The 19,971-nt window shown below is 41.5% G+C and overlaps 1 protein-coding gene and 1 long non-coding RNA gene across 3 annotated transcripts in view; one reads left to right on the forward strand and one right to left on the reverse strand.

Annotated features, from left to right (window-relative positions):
* The window catches only part of SLC6A1 (solute carrier family 6 member 1), a 76,554-nt gene that overhangs the window by 45,878 nt on the left and 10,705 nt on the right, over nt 1-19,971 (reverse strand). The gene's annotated exons all lie outside the window — the stretch shown is intronic.
* LOC310754026 lies at nt 8,184-10,169 on the forward strand. Its single transcript, XR_014543545.1, has 2 exons — nt 8,184-9,525; nt 10,054-10,169. It is a non-coding gene; the product is annotated as an uncharacterized lncRNA (long non-coding RNA).

Raw genomic sequence — 19,971 nt, forward strand, 5'->3', positions numbered from 1 at the left:
AGTTCCTCTTTGGCTAATAAGAGGTTATTTTCTTTAAATTGCCTGGCCCTGCATACATGTCACTAAGAATAAGCAGACGTAGCTTCCTTTAGCAGTAGGTGCACTGCAGCCAGATAAGTAGTCAAATCCATTTTCACTACAGCAGTAAAGACCCAACACGTTATGGCACCTGTATATTAACACATTAGCAGCCAATAATATTAAGGGAACATCAGCATGCACAAATTTATTTCAGATGGTAACAAACGTTTCAGCAAAGCTAAATTGTTCTAAGAATTTGAGGAGAGCCTGCTGGATCAGGCCGGTGGCCTATCTAGTCCAACAACATCCTGTTCTAACAGTGGCCAAGCTGATGCTTGTGGGAAACCCGCAAGTAGGGCCTGGGCACAACAGCACCGCAGTGACTGCCAACTGCCTGTGATTGTGAAGGCAGAGCATAGCCATCATGTATAACAGAGATAGATAGCATTATCCTCCATGAATTTGTCTAATCCTCTTTTAAAGCCATCTAACTTGGCAGCCATCAGTGCATCCTGTGGCAGTGAGTTCCATAGTTCAACTATGTGGTGCATGAAGAATTGCTTCCTTTTGTCTGTCTTGAATATTTCCACATTCAGCTTCACTAAATGTCCATGAATTCTAGTGTTATGGGGGGGGGGGTAGAGGTTTTATATACTTCCTCTATGCTATGAACTTCTGTCAGGTCTCCTTTCACTTTTTCTCTAACTAAAAAGTCCCAAATGCTGTAACCTTTCCTCCTAGGGGAGTTTCCCCAGCCCCTTATCCTTTTGGCTGCCTTTGCTGAACCCTTTCCAACTCTACAATAACCTTTTTTTGAGGTGAGGCAACCAAAACTGTACACAGTATTCCAAATGTGGCTGCATTGTATATTTGCATAACAACATTATGATATCAGCAGTTTTATTTTCAACTCCTTTGCTAATGATTTCTAGCATGGAATTTGTCTTTTTCACAGCTGCTGCACACAGGGACAACATCTTCAGCAAGCTACCCACTATGACCCCAATATTTCACCCGTGGTCAGTCACAGCTAGTTTAGACCCCATGATTGTAAATGTGTGATTCAGATTATTTTTCCATGACATGCATCACTTTATGTTTCATCTGAATTTGGCATTTGATTGCTCATTCAACTGAATCTGAAGAGGTCCTTTTCAAGCCCTTCACAATATCTGTGTATTTTAATGTCCCTGAGCAAACCTGGCCACTTCACTGCTCATCCCTAACTCTGGAGTGTTTATAAGTTAAAAGTTAAAAAAACCACAGGCCCCTTAGGGGGCTCCACATTCTATACCTCTCCGTTCAGAGAACTGTCCAGGGCCATATGAGAATGACTACATAAGTCCTTGCTTTCCTCCTTGTAAATAGATTGACGGTCAATAGCTCAGGCATAGGCAAACTCGGCCCTCCAGATGTTTTGGGACTATAACCCCCATGATCCCTAGCTAACAGGATCAGTGGTCAGGGATGATGGGAATTGTAGTCTCAAAACATTTGGAGGGCCAAGTTTGCCTATGCCTGCAATAGTTTGGCAACCAATGGTTTTAGGACTGAACTACTGAAACTACTCGCCTTGTTTTATGTGCTGCTTTCAGCCACTTATAGTTTACTGCAAAATTTATTTATTCATTTATGTCCTCCTAAGAACAAGTTCCCTAGAGCAAAAATTACAGCAACAATATAAGTCAACAAATTAAAGAAAAACACACAAGTGATCAAAATGCATCCCTAAAAAGCAAGAAGTATGTGTGCAGGACAAAACTAATGTGAGAGAGAGCAGAACAGTAAAACCCACTGTGTTAAAGCAAATTTTAGAATCACTCCATAATTTGGGGAAATTAAAAAGGTGCTTGTCTGATGTTAAACTGACATTGATACAGGAGCCAAGCAAGTGTGAGGCCACTACTGAGAAGCCCCTTTCGCTTATTGCTATCTGTTCCACATCACACAGCTGGGGCATTCATAGAAAGGACTGAGACCTGACCGCCTTAGGTGTTGTTTCAATATTGTTTTAATCACAGTAAATTTTCTGGTCCTTGTTCATTCCCCCCAATAGGCAAGACAACACAGGCAATTTAAAACAATTGGGTCAACTGCAACAAGCTCTGTGATGTACACTTGAGCCTAGTCAAGATCCCCATAACAACAGGTCCATGAGCACATGTGTAAGAAGATTCAGGTTTGCAAGTATGTATGTACAGGCACACATATTTGGTAACAATTGCAAAAAGATGCACATTCTGTCACTTTCACTTTTTCAATAATAATAATAATAATAATAATAATAATAATAATAATAATAATAATAATGCTCTGCTGCTGCCATCCTCTGTTTGGCTTCGGACATTTTCTTTCCCATGAATGCCCTGGATGTAGCAATATTGGAGGCATTTTGGGAGAAAATGGCACCAACCACAAAAAAATTGTGGTGACTGCCCTGCCCCCTTCCAAAAATGCTTTAGGGGGAAAAAAGCTATGTATGTGGCATCGTGAAAGAGGAAAATGTAGCTGTCAGCCAGTGGCTGCCAAGAGGAGCTCTAAATCCCAACACAACTGTGCTTTAAGATAAAGGACTGAAACTGCTGTGGCCACCACTAAGCCTTCACCCGAACAAATCTTTCCGTTTACCCTTCCAGTGATAAATTACCAAAATCCCAGCTCTTCTCTTATTCTCCGGTACTTCCCCTTTATAGAGGTCTGTTATTGGTGGACAGACAGGTGAAAAGGAGCCCCCTCACATGCAAAAAGGAGAGGAGAGGCATAGTGCTGTGGTATCATGGCTGGAGGGGAAGATGAGCAGGAGCAGCAAGGAGGTAGTGTTGGGGGTCCTGCTGCCAGTGGGCCTGGTGGTTGGACATGAAACGAGCCCCTTCAACAATGGCAGAAGGTAATGATCCTTAAGAGACCCTGGGCATAAACTAAAATTAATCATGAAGTGCAGGAGATGGCAAAACCAACCATCACAGGATGAGGATATAGGGTTTAAATCAGGCATAGGCAAACTCGGCCCTCCAGATGTTTTGGGTCCACAACTCCAGTGGTGGACAGGACCAGTGGTCAGGGATGATGGGAATTGTAGTCCCAAAACATCTGGAGGGCCGAGTTTGCCTATGCCTAGTTTAAATTCAGGAATACCAGCTTACAAAGGAGGTGAAAATACAGAACCAGTCAATGTCAACAGCCCAAAAGAGGTAGCCACAAACTGCTTTATCCTCCCTAACTATTTATTTACTTAATTCTTTAGTAGCTTAGTTATCTAAATAGATTTGTGAAGCAGTATTTGCTTGCATGACTGGATCTGATCATCATGGATATATATATATATAGGAGCGTGATCCAAGGAATGATATAAAACTTAAAAGATGAAATAAACAGTGGACTCCATTATAGAATTATGAAAAATGTTTACACCTGGTGCCAAACTGTAGAAATTTTTCAAAAGAAAATCCTCTGGTGAGGAGCAGTCATCTCAACAGTAGACTGGATCAAATTTGCTTATCTGTTATAGAAAGAGATGTAATTTTATTGAATAGTCAGTTAAGTATTATTAAAGGAAACAATTCAATAAGAATAAAATTCAATTGGAATAAAAAAAGAGATTGCTTTTAAGCAATGAAGCAAGAAGTAAACATTCAGTGTTTTGCTAGATAGAGATAAAATTGTTGTCCTGAACTCAGAGACCTTGTCTGAGATAGGACACCTGGTTTAACCTTTGCACAGCAAATCCCGGTACCAGATATTCAAAGTGGACTATTCAGTGATTTATTCTCTAACCAAATTTCAAATACTCAATTCAGTTTGGAAGCAAAAAGGGCTACATCATCAGATTTCCCCCACATGCGAGTAACATTGCTGGATCTGTAGCACTTTCTGATTTAAAATTTTAATGCTTCCCAACATGTTCCTAGATAGATCAGATCCCTTCCCCAGCAACCTCTTGTATTTCCTAAATTAACACAAGTATATCGTTGTTATATTGACAGTAGATGTTAAACTGACTTAGGTGGCTTTGAGAAAGCACTATCTCTCAGTTCTTACATGTGACTGTCTTAAAGCTAAAAACACTGCACGGAGGCTTCTTCTGGAAAAAGCAGGATATAAATGTAACAAATAACTAAAGTAGTAAAAAGCTTATGATTTGATGTAAATGAGGCACTGTGCAGCCAAATAAGCAAAGAGGACTTGGTGCAAACCACATCATACATTTAACTGTATGGGAACTGTGGTTTACCCACCACAGAGCTTTAATTCCCGGCACCCTTAACAAATGACAGTTCTCATGAATTTGGGGGAGAAAAGTAACGTGTTTTAAAATAGTTTTAAATCTGTGGTGTGGATGTGACACAGCAAGTCCAACCCAGCAGGAGGATAGCAGCATGTGTTAATGTTACTCTACCGGCAACATCCTGCCTGTTCAAAACTTTTACGTGGTACAGAAATGGGCATGGTGAAGCCTAAAACATGGGATATCCAAAAAGCCTGCTGCCCCATTTACTCCATCCTCTTTACACATTTATATCCCACCTTTCATCCAAAGAGCTCAAAGTGGCATAGATGGCCACTTGGCTTGCACTCTTTATAAAGACTTCAGGAATGAGATTATCACCCCTCTTTTATTGTCCATTCTGTGTCGCCCAACCACTGCCACAGTGTCCTTTCTCTTGGCAGATCAAGATGAGCAGGGGACAGCAAAGGTTGCAAGGTTTTTGGCCGGGGCAGTTCAGAATAAGATCCACCATTTGACTATTGATTCAAAACCCTAAAATGTACTTTATATAATTGACTTTCATTGCTATGGCTGATGGCTGACGCAAATAAAGATTCATTCATTCATTGGCATAGATAGTTCTCCTCCTCCCCATTTCATCCTCACAACAGGACTATGAGGTAGGTTAGGCTGAGAGTGAGTGACTGGCCACCCAGTGAGCTTCATGGATGAGTGGGGCTTTGAACCATGGTCTCCCAGGCCCTAGCCCACCACTCAAGTCACCCCACCACACAGGCTCTATGTTATAGCTACTGTTTATACAGAACAATAATTTGACTGCCCCTTTATCATGTTTAACCCCCACTTATTTATTTGTCTTTTTTGCTTTAAATTTGATGTATTTCTGTTTTAATTATTTTAACTGTATTGTTGTTGTGAGCCGACTTGGGCATCATTCACGGGAGGGTGGGATATAATTATTAAATGCATTATAATAATCAATACAGTGGTACCTCGGGTTACATACGCTTCAGGTTACATACGCTTCAGGTTACAGACTCCGCTAACCCAGAAATAGTACCTCAGGTTAAGAACTTTGCTTCAGGATGAGAACAGAAATCGCACAGCGGTGGCGCGACGGCAGGGGGAGGCCCCATTAGCTAAAGTGGTACCTCAGGTTAAGAACAGTTTCAGGTTAAGAACGGACCTCCGGAACGAATTAAGTTCTTAACCCAAGGTACCACGCATTATAGAATTACAACTATACACACTTAAAAGACTTAGGCACCAGTTAGTGAATTTAGTTCGCTTGCTGAGCGCTTAGTTGCTTTATCTTGCCTATTAAGCCCGGGAGATTATTTTATCAGCTTGATTATATTTCATCGATAAGCAACCATGTGCAAAAATCCCTAATTGCGGAATAACGAGGAAACATAGGATATTGTCTGTAAAACAGTGTTTGCATAAATAAGCACCTAAGGACTAATAGAAGAAAAGACTGATTACCTACTACATACAGACTCCCATAGGGGACTCAGCTGGTTATATAATTATCAGCAAAGTTTTAAGCTGCAGAGAACAATATGGGTTGTGTGAATACATATAGTAACCAATTCTGTAATTCTGTTACAATGTGTATTATTTCCAGAAATGACAATCTGTATACAAAGAAACATTACGTACAGTAACAATCACTTTGTTTCTCTTAACCAACCGATTTAAAATAAAAATGCAAAGATAACAGAGTAGAGTGTAGAAACTGGTGGGATCCATTTTCTGGATCCATGTCAGGAGGGAGAGACTACTGTTGCTACAAAAAAAGGTAGCAGGTTGGCATAAACCTTTAAACCTCCTACAGCTTTAAAGGTGCCTAGCACAAACCGCTCTGAGCCTATCTGACATTCGGCCAGCTTCATCTCTTCAGGATTTTTTTGCAAATTTCATGCACTTATGTTGGGGAAGAAAAGTAACCATTATGGGTACATTGTGACTTCCTTGTTTAAATCAATGAGAAATGCAAATGAAGCTTTTCCTTTTAAAAATAAATATAAAAGTGGCCCCAGGAATTGGGAACAAAATAAAGCAAGATATGCCACCGAAGTACCAAGATAAAGAACCTACCTAAATGAAGAAACAAATATGAATATGAAGAGTTTGTTTTGGGGTTTTTTTTGGCACTGCTCTACCTGCACTCAGGGCTCAGTTTCTTGGTCTGGTTCTAGAATGGGGTGGAATCCTGGGAATGTCAGAGTGCAATGGAAACAGGCATTTTAGGGCATGACACAGAGAGAATGATTTATTAGAAACTGGTTATTATTTAAAGACTTTAGCTGGTAGAACTTTGAGATGTTTTTAAAAACATGTCTGTCTTGTTCATTCTGAAGTCAAAGCATTATATGCATAAAATAAACTTCCAAATAATTGATACACACACACACACACACACACACACACACACACAACACACACACACACACACACACACACACACACACAGAGTGGTACATCGGTTTAAGAACCGTCTGGTTTAAGAACGATTCGGTTTACAAACTCTGCAAAACTGGAAATAGTGTCCCGGTTTGAGAACTTTACCTTAGTCTAAGAACAGAATCCGATTGGTGGAAGAGCACCGGCGGCGGGAGGCCTCATTAGGGAAAGCGCACCTTGGTTTAAGAATGGTTTGGGTTTAAGAACGGACTTCCAGTACGGATTAAGTTCATAAATGAGGTACCAGTGTAAGTCCTGAATTGTTCAGAGCAACCTTTGGCTGCAGTCTATTGGTGCTATTAGACAAATAGGAGAAAATGAACTGTCCATATAAGATAGGAGTGGTGATGGTGAGTCGTTTGATGATCTTGCATGTTCTTCACAGGATCACACTCTCCCAGAAGGCACAGGTTTGCACAGGCTGCCAAGACCATATAACACTGGTCCTGAAAGACCTACATTGGCTCCCAGTATGTTTCACAGCATAAATCAAAGTGTTTGTGCTGACCTTTAAAGCCCTAAATTGCCTTGGCCCAGTATACCTGAAGGAGCGTCTCCACCCCCATCGTTCAGCCCGGACACTGAGATCCAGCACCGAGGGCCTTCTGGCGGTTCCCTTACTGCGAGAAGCCAAGTTACAGGGAACCAGGCAGAGGGCCTTCTCAGTAGTGGCGCCCACCCTGTGGAATGCCCTCCCATCAGATGTCAAGGAAATAAACAACTATCTGACTTTTAAAAGACATCTGAAGGCAGCCCTGTTTAGGGAAGTTTTTAATGTTTGATATTTTATCGCTTTTTAAATATTCTGTTGGGAGCCGCCCAGAGTGGTTGGTGAAACCCAGACAGATGGGTGGGGTATAAATTATTATTAGAATATTATTATTAACCTGAGGGTGCTCCTGGCTTCAGCCTAGCTTAGCTGTTGTATTCTAAGAACTGTAATGTCTTTAATTAGCAACACCTAGCTCACCAGGACACAGAGTGTATTGTAGGCTGCTCTTGACAAGTCTCCAAAAGTTACAGCTCAGGCAAAATACTAATAAGAGCTCACAGCCCATAAATATGTGACTTTAATAATCACATGTGTTTGTTTTATGCTGATTGTTACCTACAAAGCCTTACACCAACCTGAAGAACAGTGTATATTTTAGATACACACCTCGGATCCCATTTTAGATAATCAAGGAGGTGCAGCTTTGAATTTCATGTTTCCATGATGTAAACTTGATGGAGCACAGGGAAAAGACTTTTCCATCAGGGCTTCAATCCTCTGGAACTTTCTTGCAGTTGAGACTTGACTCTCTGCCCTTAGAAGGCATGTGAACATTTTAAGCTGAAATTTGGGTTGTGAACTAGCATTTATTTAACAAAATTTGTATGTGCCTTAACTGCAAATAAAACATCTAAGTGGATTAGGAAGAATATAAAAGGTTTAAAAAGCAAAATGAATAAAACCAACTATTAAATACATGCATTGTATGCTAAAATTACAGATTAAAATACATATCAAACATATATGCCTGGGTAGGCTTGCCTAAACAACAACAACAAAAAGGTGTTAGCAGATGTGAAAAAGAATACAGTGAAACCTCCTACCTAATGTCAATGGGCAGGGAGTTCCAGAGTGTAGGAGCTGCCCCAGTAAAATACTGGATCCTTACAAATGCAGAATGTGCATTGCATGGCACCTGCAAAAGTGTAAGTTCCATAAAACAAAGTGGTTGAGTGGGCATATATGGGCTAAGGCAATCCTGCAAGTAAACTGGTCCCAAGATGCTAAAGGCTTTATGTACTAACCCTTACACCTTGAACTTGGCCAGTGATGAATTGGTAGCCAGTGCAGACCTTTAAACAGCAGTGTTATGTGCTGGCAGGATCTTATCCTTGTCAACAACCATGCTGAAAATTTCTGCACCAACTGCAGGTTCCAGACAATCTTGGAAGTCACTAGTACCCACACTGCTGTGCTTATGGTCGCCTATCAGTGATAAATTTGGATCCTGAAGCACCCCCAAACCACATCCTGTCCAGAACTTCATCCTGTCCAATTTCTCAGAAATGGAAACTACTCACCCACAACCCCTCTGACTTCCTTGGATTCAAGCTCAGCCTATTTTCCCTCATCCCTCCCACCTCTTCATTCTGACAGCAGTCCAGGGTTTGAAGGCCCTCACCTGATGCACATGCTATGCAGTAATAGAGCTGAGTGCTGTAATACCCTTGGTGCTTTGCCTCAAATTGCCTAATGACTGCTCCCAGTGGCTTCTTATAGATATTAAACAGCACTGAGGATACAACAAGTGCATTGAGGCACCCCATAGTATAACTCTCCAAATGCTACTCTCTGAATTTGGCCATGTAGATAGGACTGAAGCTGCATTAGCACAAGGCCCCCAATTCCCATCCCATAGAGCAGGAGGATACCATGGTCAAAAGCAGCTGAGAGATAAGAAGCAGGAGCAAGGTCGCACTTGTCCCACTCTCAGTAACGGCTACCCATCAGGGCAACCAAGGCCAATAATTGACTTTGGCAGTCATGCCTAGACTCAGATTAAAATTGGTTCAGATAGTCTACGTCATCCAAGAATACCTTCAGCTGGCCCACTATATATTAATATGCTTTTCTACTGAATAGGTTTCTTTTCCTGAAATTGTGGTTTACTGTGTTAGGTTTCAATCATTTTGTGACAATTAATTTTGCAAGTACAAATTGAAACCGGCAAAATATTATGGTCCTAGGTTGTGATGACTCTCTCGTTCTCTTAGAATGGAAATGGTGCCCACCTGAGAGGTGCCAGAACTGAGTACCAGTGAGTTCTGGTTGAAAAAAAAGTCCTGGTCAGGGCCAATATGTCAATGTCATCACAACCTGGAAAATGGATTTTTGATCTTAGAATGGTAACTCAAGAAATTATATGCTCTACTCCCATGGGATACAGATTGTTTTAGAATTCCAAGGTACCCCATTTTCTAATTATAAACCTTGTTTTTGCTGATTTCCTTAATTTGTCCCTTGCATTTGAACCCTTTGTAGTTTAGCCACATATAAAAATGTTCTGTATGATACTGGTAAACACTTTGTAACATAAACAAATAAGGGCGTTCAAAATACCTAGACAACAAAAAGTAACAAAAATAAAATTATTAAGTGCCTATTTTAGATAAGAGGCAGCCTTTTTGGGGTCCCCCTCCATAATCAGCCTAGTTTTTAAATTTATTTTGAGGATGAAAGGCTACAAATTTGAAAAAGAAAATCCCTAAATTTCCTCCCAAGCTCATTTCAGGAAAGAATAAAAGTGAGCTAAGAAGTGTTTATTTTTTCTTCCTCCATTCACAAGATGATGCCTCACTCGTGGGGAGTGGTAGATGAAGAGAAAAGGAAGAGACCGCTCTCTGCAACACACACACCATGGAGGTTTTCAAAAATAAAATGCCTTCTCTTCTTGAAAAAATGGCACAGAAGGTCAGAAAGTTCTCTCCTTCTCTTTCATATTTTCTCTTTCATGGGAGGTGTATCTCCTTATGGCGGAAGGAGAAAAAGAGTTTCTCCCTGTAAGGTAAAGATCCAAGGAGGCTGCTTGGTGCTGAAGTTAAGTGGGGGGTTAAGTGGGATGCCAATCCCCCCCAAGCAACAGCATGCAAGCCCCTTCAAATTTCACAGACTCCCCCAGCATCATAGTGAGCAATGTGTGAAAACTTGAACTAGGATCTCAGTGAGGCAGAGCTAGGCAGCACCATTCCAGAGCTTTCACTGGGAGCAGATAAAGCTTGATAAAGCTCTATGAAATTTTAAAGATGACCCAAATCCCTTCAGGAGGATTTGTGTTTGATAGGGTGCAGGTTGCTACCCCTTCTGGATTTTTCCCTCCCCCTTTATTGATCTGAACCAGCCAGTTGGGCTTCCCATTTGACACACATCAGATAAGGATGATCCTTCCAGGACAACTTTGGGATTCTATGGCCCATTACCCCCATCTGGCCATGTGGACAGAATCCTTCCCCTTGGGACCTCCTTACTAGGGTACCCTGATACTTTCATCCACAGGAGAGGGGAAATAAGGTTCCTTCCTACCCCTCCCCCCATTAGAAAATGCCTTTTCGTGACAAAAAGATGTGACAATTGCTGCAAGGTAGGCAAAAACCCCAGACCGGCCTGATTGGTCTGCAAATAAAATTCTTCCCTGGCCCCAAATACAGCGATGGATTTACTCCACAGTAAAGTCATATGGATGCACTGCTTGCTTACCTTCAGGCAGGGCCAAATATCTACCAGGGTGGAGGATGGAATGCAGGAAGGTGGCACAGCCTGCTTTTGAATTTTGGAGGTGGATCTGAGAAGACAGGTTTACCCAGGTCTGTCTCCAAATTTCCATCCTGCTGTCTGGCCTCTAATTGGCCAGTTTAAGGTGGGGAAGCCACATACTCCCTGTGGCTGGCCAGGGCTGATAACGTCAGCCAGCCAACTGCACGAGAGGCTTTCTCTCCTCCCAGCTCACCCAAGGCCATGCCAGGCTGAAACCGCTGCTGTCATCAAGGACAAGCAGTCTTTATCTAGTGGTTCTGTCCTTGTAGTTCTCTAAGTTACTGATGGAGTCAGACAGTACTGTGGAATAGTAAAGAGGGCATGCTAAAATAAATGGCCGTCTGTGTCCTTTCTTTCATTCTACAAACCACACCTCTGGTGTGTATTCTGCAGCCTCCCAGGGTGTCCAGTGCTTCAGCTAAAGCCTAGGAGACGACATCATGCCATTACTCCTCCCATGGGGCTTCTTCCGATGAGGAAGCATGGGTAGCTAGGAAGGCAACTCAGTACTGGATAAATTTTTAATGGAAAGCAAAACATACACACCACCCTCAGCCATCTCATCATGATGAAAGCAAGTTCCAAATCCAATGAAATTATAAAGAAATTCTAAAATGCCCTAAGAATGAGGAAGAAAAACAGAAGCTTCTTTCACAGTGGAAGAAAAAATTCAGAAAATGGAAGGCCAGGTTATGGTAAGGCACTAGTGGCACATTCAGTCCTAAGCACTTATATTCTGGCACAATTTTTCTGTAATGTGGTTTATACCATGATCCATATTAAGTACCTGAATTGGTGTGGTAGCACTGTCTGTTAAAATTAGTGGGACATATCTTGATAATATGCTTAGTTGTCAGGCTGTTAAAACTGGACCCTGTGTAAGGGCATCAAAGGGATGAGCATGCCCAGCAGGGTGCTTGACACTCCTAATTTTAGGGTTGTAAATTCCACAATAAAAAAGATAAAAATTCACTAGTCCCATTCACCATAGAAGCTTGAAGAAAACTAAAATTCTCATAAAAGTAATACAGCACCACACAGGCTCAAATAACAGCTCCTTCAGTAAGATTTTTTTTTAATGGAAAATGAGTTTGTTTCTGAATGAAAGGAGACCTTACAACTCTTTCCCCCAATTAGCTTTAATCAGCCAGAATGAAACACACCCTCCTCTCCAAGGATGCAAAATAAATAAAAAAAAAATAATGATATCAAGAGACAGGGCAGCCAAAAAGAAGTTGTAATATAAGGGAGTTATGGATTGCCATTAAATTAACCAGATGCTTTTCTGAATTGCAACAAGATGATTTAAGAAGGATAATAAGCTGAAGAAAAACAGAACTCACTGGGAATATGAAAATGGCATTCCAAATTACCCACAGCTGATGACTAGAGTAAAAGGAACCTGCAGGTAATCACTAAAGATAACAATGTTAGGAACAAGCATTTCTAAATCTTTCCTTTCATAAGCGTTCATCTTCAGCAGGAAACATGTCACAAACAAGACATACACAAACCAATGCTAGATTGATACTTTACAGGATAATACGAATTCCATTCCAGATTTTGACATGGAAACACAGGTTCTGAAATGCCAGAAGTATGTTAGAGACCTTCAAAATAGTAAGCAGTTGTCTCCTCTGGAGAACTGGCAGCAGCTAGTGTTTCTTTTATCCCCCTCGTCATGGTTTGCAATGCATTGTCAAGCATGCTGTGAACTGGACAGTGGCCTACTTCCTACTTCCTGCTCAACTAGTGGCTGCCCTGGGAAACCATGGACCCCAGAACAGAATGGGGATAAACAAGCGCATTGTAAGACTGTGACACTCCCTCAGTGAAGTTTTATTCTCAGCCCATTTTTCCATGTTGCTGTTTCCAATTCTTCTTAATCTGAGAGTTAAAAAGTGGCATAAAATATATCTGAAAACTGAACTTGAAAAGCATGCGAGGCATTGCTATTTATCAACATTTTGAAGCTAAGCAGATACACCTGCTGATTCACAGATTGCCTTTTTTTGCTCATCCTTCACCAAATGTTTGAGAATCAAGTAACATGTGCAGTGGCTAAACCCAAAAAATTGGCATCTGCAGCCAGCAACCATATATAAATCCAATGGGTTGAATATAAATTAAGTTAGTTGAACTCTGTCCCCACTGCAATCATGAGACAACTTAGCAATTACTTGTTTTTAATGGGAATTAAGTTTAACTAACTTGGTCAGGATCCAAACCAATGCTCAGTTGCTTTTAATCTGTTACCAAGCATATTATGAAACTTTGCTATTCATCTGGAAATGATAGGAAGAATCATATGCTCTACTGAAGTCCAAATCACTGCAATTCCTACATTTCTCCTTCTAGAGAAGGAATGGAAGATGTGTGCAGCACCAAGGAAGCATGGAAAATGTGCCACAAACTAAGGAGTGTGGCTACTTTTAAATAATAAATACATATACAAATCAGTTTGCATAAAAAATTATGAGGCCTTAGCTGGTGGACGCATGTCATCCTTTCTGTAGTGCCAAATAAGTCATATGTGTTTCATGGGGTTATAGATAAAGATATTCCATGCAGAGTTTGAGTGCCATTGCCACCGTCATAGAATTGTAGAGTTGGAATGGATCCTTAGGGTCATCTAGTCCAACCCCATGCAATGCAGGAATCTCAACACACAGAAAAAGAGTGCATGCATATAATGAGGAGGAGGAGGATAATGGTGTTGATGATATAGTCTTGAGTGGGAAAGGAACAATATAATCAGCAAATCAAGCACATGGAAATAAGAACAGCAGAAGGGAACTACTGGTGCGTACAGAAAGGCAGCTGTGTTGGTCCTTTGGAATGGGAGTAATTCAGCTCCCATACACCGTAGTGAGGATGGCTGAAGAGTGATTACAGAGATGGGACTGTAATGTTGCTCTAAAAAGGAAAGGTGCTCCATCAAAGCGTACCATCAGAATGAAAGCATTGTGGCTGTAAGAGTGTGAACTAAGAACTAGGTAATCACCAATTCTGCTCTTACATTATCACCAACTCTTAAGGTGTGCAGCCTCAGAGACTCTGTTGACTTGTTTAAAACATATGCCTATTATTTTTCCTTGAGATACCTCAGGTATGGGTATGATCCAGGCATCTGAATGGGGTATAGAGTATGCACATGCCAACTTCAGTCTATCACATCACCTACACATCACTTGTAGCTATACAATCTTATAATTCTGTTATCTTGGTACCGATAGAAATGTCCAACAAGCAAATTATATAGTCACTGAAATGCTGGATTTGGATGTCAGCAATGATATCCAGATTTGAATTCCGTCAGCCCCCCCACCCCGGGGGAGCTGCCACGGATTGGTCTATTTGAATGGATGGGTTTGGCGGGAACCTGTGAGCCTCTGTGGTGGCCATGAGGAACGGGTAAGATGGGGTGGCACGTCCGGGCAAAAGAGGAGGTGCCGCGTCAGGCCGCAACAACCGCTCACCAGGAGGATGAGCTATAATCGGCCTTTCAAGTCACTGTCTTTAAGCTCACAGTCTTTAAACTGTCTTATAGAGTTGTTGTGAGGTAGCATCTAAGATCATTTTTAAAGCTGTGAACAGAGTTGTTGTAATGTGGTTAAGAGAGTGAGCTGTGAAGTAACTACTTCAAAACTCACCTCAGCAACAAACTCACAATTTTGCCTTTGGCAAGCCACTATCTCTTTACCTTAATTCTCCCATCATCTTCAAATAAATACTACCTTACAGAGCACACGGCACCAATGTATTACTGCACACAGAGGCCTTTCCTTTAGTGTCCTGTCCCCACCACTGACATTAGTCTTGAGAGAAGCCAATAAAATACTTTCTCCCAAGCCAAATCAAAGTGCATGGGGTTACAGCTGGAGACAGGAGATTTGCAGAACACGTCAGGGGAACATGACGATTTCTCTGGAATGCAAACGTACCCACAGGCAGAAGAGAGTTGGCACCCCTTTTTATAGAGTCATATTTCAAAGATTATTGTAATATGCAATTTGAGCATTCAAAAGGCACTGAGTGTTTATTATTGCTATTATTTAAACAGGAATTTTAATACATTTTTTTTTTACCATTTCTGTCTGGTGTATGAAGAATTTTACCATTCTTATTTGTCTCTGTGACTTTGTGCCAAAGCTGTGACCTATACAAAATATAATTTTAACAGGAATCTATGAGATATAGAGGCCACAATTCAGCAAATTCATTTGCATGCACAAACAGATTGCACGTCACGTGTGTGTGTGTGTGTGTGTGTGTGCGTGCGTGCATGCTTGACACAACACCATTTCTCTTAGTCCCATGCCTAATATTTAGGGAGCTTTAAAAACCACTTTGTTTAGTGGATTGAGGTGTGGACACTATGGTGAAAAATAAGAAACTTCTCCTGACACATAAGCAGACACAGATGTGAGCTTTTGGATTGTGCGCCACACTGGCAAACATTATGGACTCAGGAAAACAACACAAGGCTTCTTGTTTATGTAAAAAGGAATCTGTTAACTTAGCTAACTACATTATTTGTCTGCTCAGAAATTTAGGATGCTGTGTAAAACACAACATGGCAGAAAACTCCTGGAATAGAAATGCAGTGCAGATTTCGCTACCAGCGCAGTTATATTATCTTGTATGGCACGTGCACAGTTGCCAAGGCAACCAGTATCCTTCAACCAACTCTATTATTATGGCTATTAGAGGCTTTTAGACTCTCTGGTGTCCAAGCCATCACTCTGAGCTGGTTTGTGCTAATAACCCTCAAATACAGATGCAAGTAGAAAAGCACAGAGGAGAGGGGAGAAACACTTTTGCAGATCGACACTCAGCATTATAAGCCAGTGGCGGCTTGGGAAATTAAATTCAATCAGCTAGAGGGAAGCAACTGTTATATAACTATCTTTATTAAGCCAGATAAGTGTAGTGACAGTTCACTGCAGACCTTGAGTTCCTGTGATGAATAACTGTCTGAGTGAATCTAATAGCAGAGCAGGGCTACAGTACTTACTAATTATCTGGAAGAAAAAATCTCATTGCACACCTATTGCAGTGAAAAATTAATTAGCCACTGCTGCAGCTATCAGATTGTATTTTCTGAGAGGTAAATGATGAATATATTCATAAAAGATACAACTAGGAAATGATGGATTTCTACCTTTTTAATGTTATCTCTCAAATTGTGAAAGTGGATGTTGCCATTATTAAATTAAAAATCATTACAATTCAATCTGTATTTGTCTGACACAAGCCATCCTTTTAACATTTGCAGAAAGCTTTCCCAGTCAGTAAGTGCCCATATCCTTCTGTTATATCTAAGCATTCACACATCAAAGCACTACAACAAACTCATTATGCACCATATGGATCAACAGAGAATTTCCTTTAGCCACCAACTAGGGAATTTCAAGCAGAAAATAAATAGTGCAATTTATTTTTTTAAAAGCACCCGTTGACAAATCATCCAGTGGTTTCTGAACTAGATTTATCCTCACACTTGCAAGTGCACTCAGTGTTATGGGGAAGGCAGAATGATGGATGTTTTATAAGGAAAACAATTTTTGTACACTAAACAGGATTTAGGAACTAACAGCCCACTCCTGGTGCTTTGTAGTACAATAAAAGCTTGCACAGCAGCAGCTGCCATTCTGAGCACCACCTTGTGCAGTTCAGCCTACTCAGTAAGGCTTAAGGATGAGGCTCAGAACTAACAGCATCCCCCCATCCTCTCTAATTTTCCCCGACCTTGAAGAAAGCCTCCCTGCACGGTGCTTCTTTGCTGTGCAAGGGTTTGTGTGGCACTCCTGTGCTGCGTAAGGTGCTAGTCCAGCTTGGAGTAGATTAATGGCTCACAGTAAGTGTTGGTGGCCATGGCTGAACCCAATGTTGTAGTGACATTGGGTCCAAACACCCATTTTAACCTTTTTTGAAAACATGATTTTGGAATACTTTTCAAGGCCACCACCCTCAATCCATTATGGAATTCAATAAGGCTGACAACAACATGCTGTTGCATGTTGCAAAATCTCTGCCTCTTCTCTCGGAGAGGTGGGGGAAGGTGGATAATGTATTGGAGGAGCTAATTGCATTGTGAAATAACCGTCTAGGATGTGGATGACTGAGATGGGAAGAGGTATGTTAGAATTTCCCCATACTGTGTTTTGGCAACAGCAAATCCAGTAGCAGTGCCCGATATTAAAAATGCCTGGGCCATTTCTGTGTGATAGCACTCTTGCTGGTATGCAGCTACTGCTAGACTCCATGGCATTCTCACAGTTATCCAGTGAAATGCTGTCACAGTATGGACAGGAAAGAATCAAGTGAGAGGTGGGGTGGAACCAAAAAGTATTATATTATCCCTTGAACATTTAAAAACTGTCAGTAAATGTATAAAATTCAAAATGTCACATTTCAAATGTCTATTTCCAAAACATACCTAAGCTGCTATAGTATGGGTACTCTGGTACTTCAACTCTACTTTAACTTTACCAAATCATACCTAAGCTGCTATAGTATGGGTACTCTGGTACTTCAACTCTACTTTAACTGCATATCCAGTTCCCTAGAAGTAAGCCTCACTGAACTCAGCAGGTAGGACAAGGAGCTAAGCTGACCCAAGCTAGCTCTTGCTTTCACATGACGGCACTGGGTCCAACTGTTACCCCAATTCCATTACAGCATGACCAGCGAGACAACTGATGTGGCCCCACTGCTGTTAAGAACCCCACTACCTAGTCGGGTTGTGGATTGCATACTTAGCATAGAGCCATTGAAATAGACGGTTCAGGTTAGTTATTATAACTTAAGTCATTTCACTAGGTCTTCTTTAACTGTTACTAAGTCTGGATCCAACCCACTCAAATTTATGTGTATTGGATTATCCTATGAAGCATACACAGTTCCAAAACACCAGTGTTTTGCCCTTGAATCCAGTAGGCCCTGCGTAGCCTCAGAAACAATGGAGATAAAATTCGGAGTGGCCATGCAAAAGTAGATTCATCAAAGACTATCAGCTGTTGCAACTGCTATGAATGGGTTACAAACTCATCCTCAGGGCTGCTTCATCTGATACAGCTGCTATATAAAGGCAGCAGTTCAAACAACATGCTGTGAACTTGCTCGACTTGTTCTAATTCTTACACATCCACAACCCCAAAGAACTTTTGTCCCTATGCTGTGGAAAAAATGTGTTGCTGATAAGGTTTGGCATTCACAGCCATATTGTGTAAAAAAGCCCTCAAGTTTCACATTTTATATGCTTATGCCATGTTGGCAGTAATTGCATACATGATCTTTTTTCCAAATCAACAACCATGTGCAAATGTAATTTGTACTATTTCTCAAATTATCAAAAGGTTAGTGTAACACGCTCTGCAACCATCCTCAATTTCTGGTACCTCTCTCTAGTCCCCTTATCCATTTTGTCTCAATTTTGCCTTTTGGGGGAGATGTTGGGGATACCTTTTAAAAATGTCATTGGTGTGCATATACATGGACTAAGAGTTTCTCAGGTTTCAGCCCTGCTTTGCCACATATCTGGGGAAATTACATCTGGGGAGAGGGTGAAATGAATATACGATGCCCCATGCAACAGAATGAAGTGGGAAGATGGCCAGTACCGCTTCAGAGGGTGGTGGGGGGGATTACCTTTTTTTTTTAAAAATTGAGAATAAAGAAACAAAGGGTGGGATTCACCTAATGATTCCTGTCAGCACAAGCACTCTGTGAAGGCTTCCACTTGCACAACAAATTGGCTCTGTGGGGGGTTGAAAGAACCCTAGAACACGGGAGGAGAAGGGGAATTGTTTTCTCTGGCAAACTGCAATGTGTGATGCTGAATCCGACCCAAAAGCTTCTTGTAAGCAGAAACAAGAATAGCAGGCAGAGAGTTGGGCTCTGTAGACTTTCTTGCTGGTATGCTTGTTCTTTTCTCGCAGCAAATGTTTATGTAGGGGAGGGCATTTGAAAATTCTACATTCCAACTACTTCCTGGAGTAACATAGTGATTTAGAATAACACAGTCACCTCATTCTTACGTGTGTAGAGGAGTCTAAAAGTACGTGAACTGCCATTCTCTTGTTCTCCTTCTAATGGCTAAGGTAAAGGTAAAGGTAAAGGGACCCCTGACCATTAGGTCCAGTCGTGACCAACTCTGGGGTTGCGGCACTCATCTCACTTTATTGGCCGAGGGAGCCGGCGTACAGCTTCCGGGTCATGTGGCCAGCATGACTAAGCTGCTTCTGGCGAACCAGAGCAGCGCACAGAAACGCGATTTACCTTCCCGACGGAGCGGTACCTATTTATCTACTTGCACTTTGACGTGCTTTCGAACTGCTAGGTTGGCAGGAGCAGGGACTGAGCAATGGGAGCTCACCCCATTGCGGGGATTCGAACCGCCAACCTTCTGATCGGCAAGTCCTAGGCTCTGGGGTTTAACCCACAGCGCCACCCGCATCCCCTTCTAATTGCTACTCTGATAGTAAAGGGGAAGTGTTATGACCAGGTTAGTAAAATACCTCTTTCAGGAGCTTGGGGGGGATAGATAAATACAGAATATAGTTGATGGGGGAAAGCCTTCAGTAAGGAGGAGAGGGCTGCCATAGGCGGTGATCCTTGGTGTGAGAATGGGAGTGGGTCATATCAGTGTCCATGTTTTCATCCGTGAAATGCTGAATACCATGGCACTCTTAACCACAACTGACCAAATGGCATGCATTTTAAGCACCAAGTGGATCAAGTGGAGGTTGTTTTCTGAAAATGTGGATCTTACTTCTTATCTCGCATGAACTTAAGTGTACTGAGTTATTTAAAAATAGAAACAGTAAGTCACTTCAGATTTTGACCCTGTTTTTCAACATTGTATCTTGCCAAGCTTCTCTCTCTGTTTAAATCAATGTATCAAGAACTGGGCCTCATGAACATTCGGATACACATGCTTGATCTTTAT

The sequence above is a fragment of the Podarcis filfolensis genome (assembly GCF_964270895.1).
Source record: "Podarcis filfolensis genome assembly, chromosome: 2".
Classification (NCBI taxonomy): domain Eukaryota; kingdom Metazoa; phylum Chordata; class Lepidosauria; order Squamata; family Lacertidae; genus Podarcis; species Podarcis filfolensis.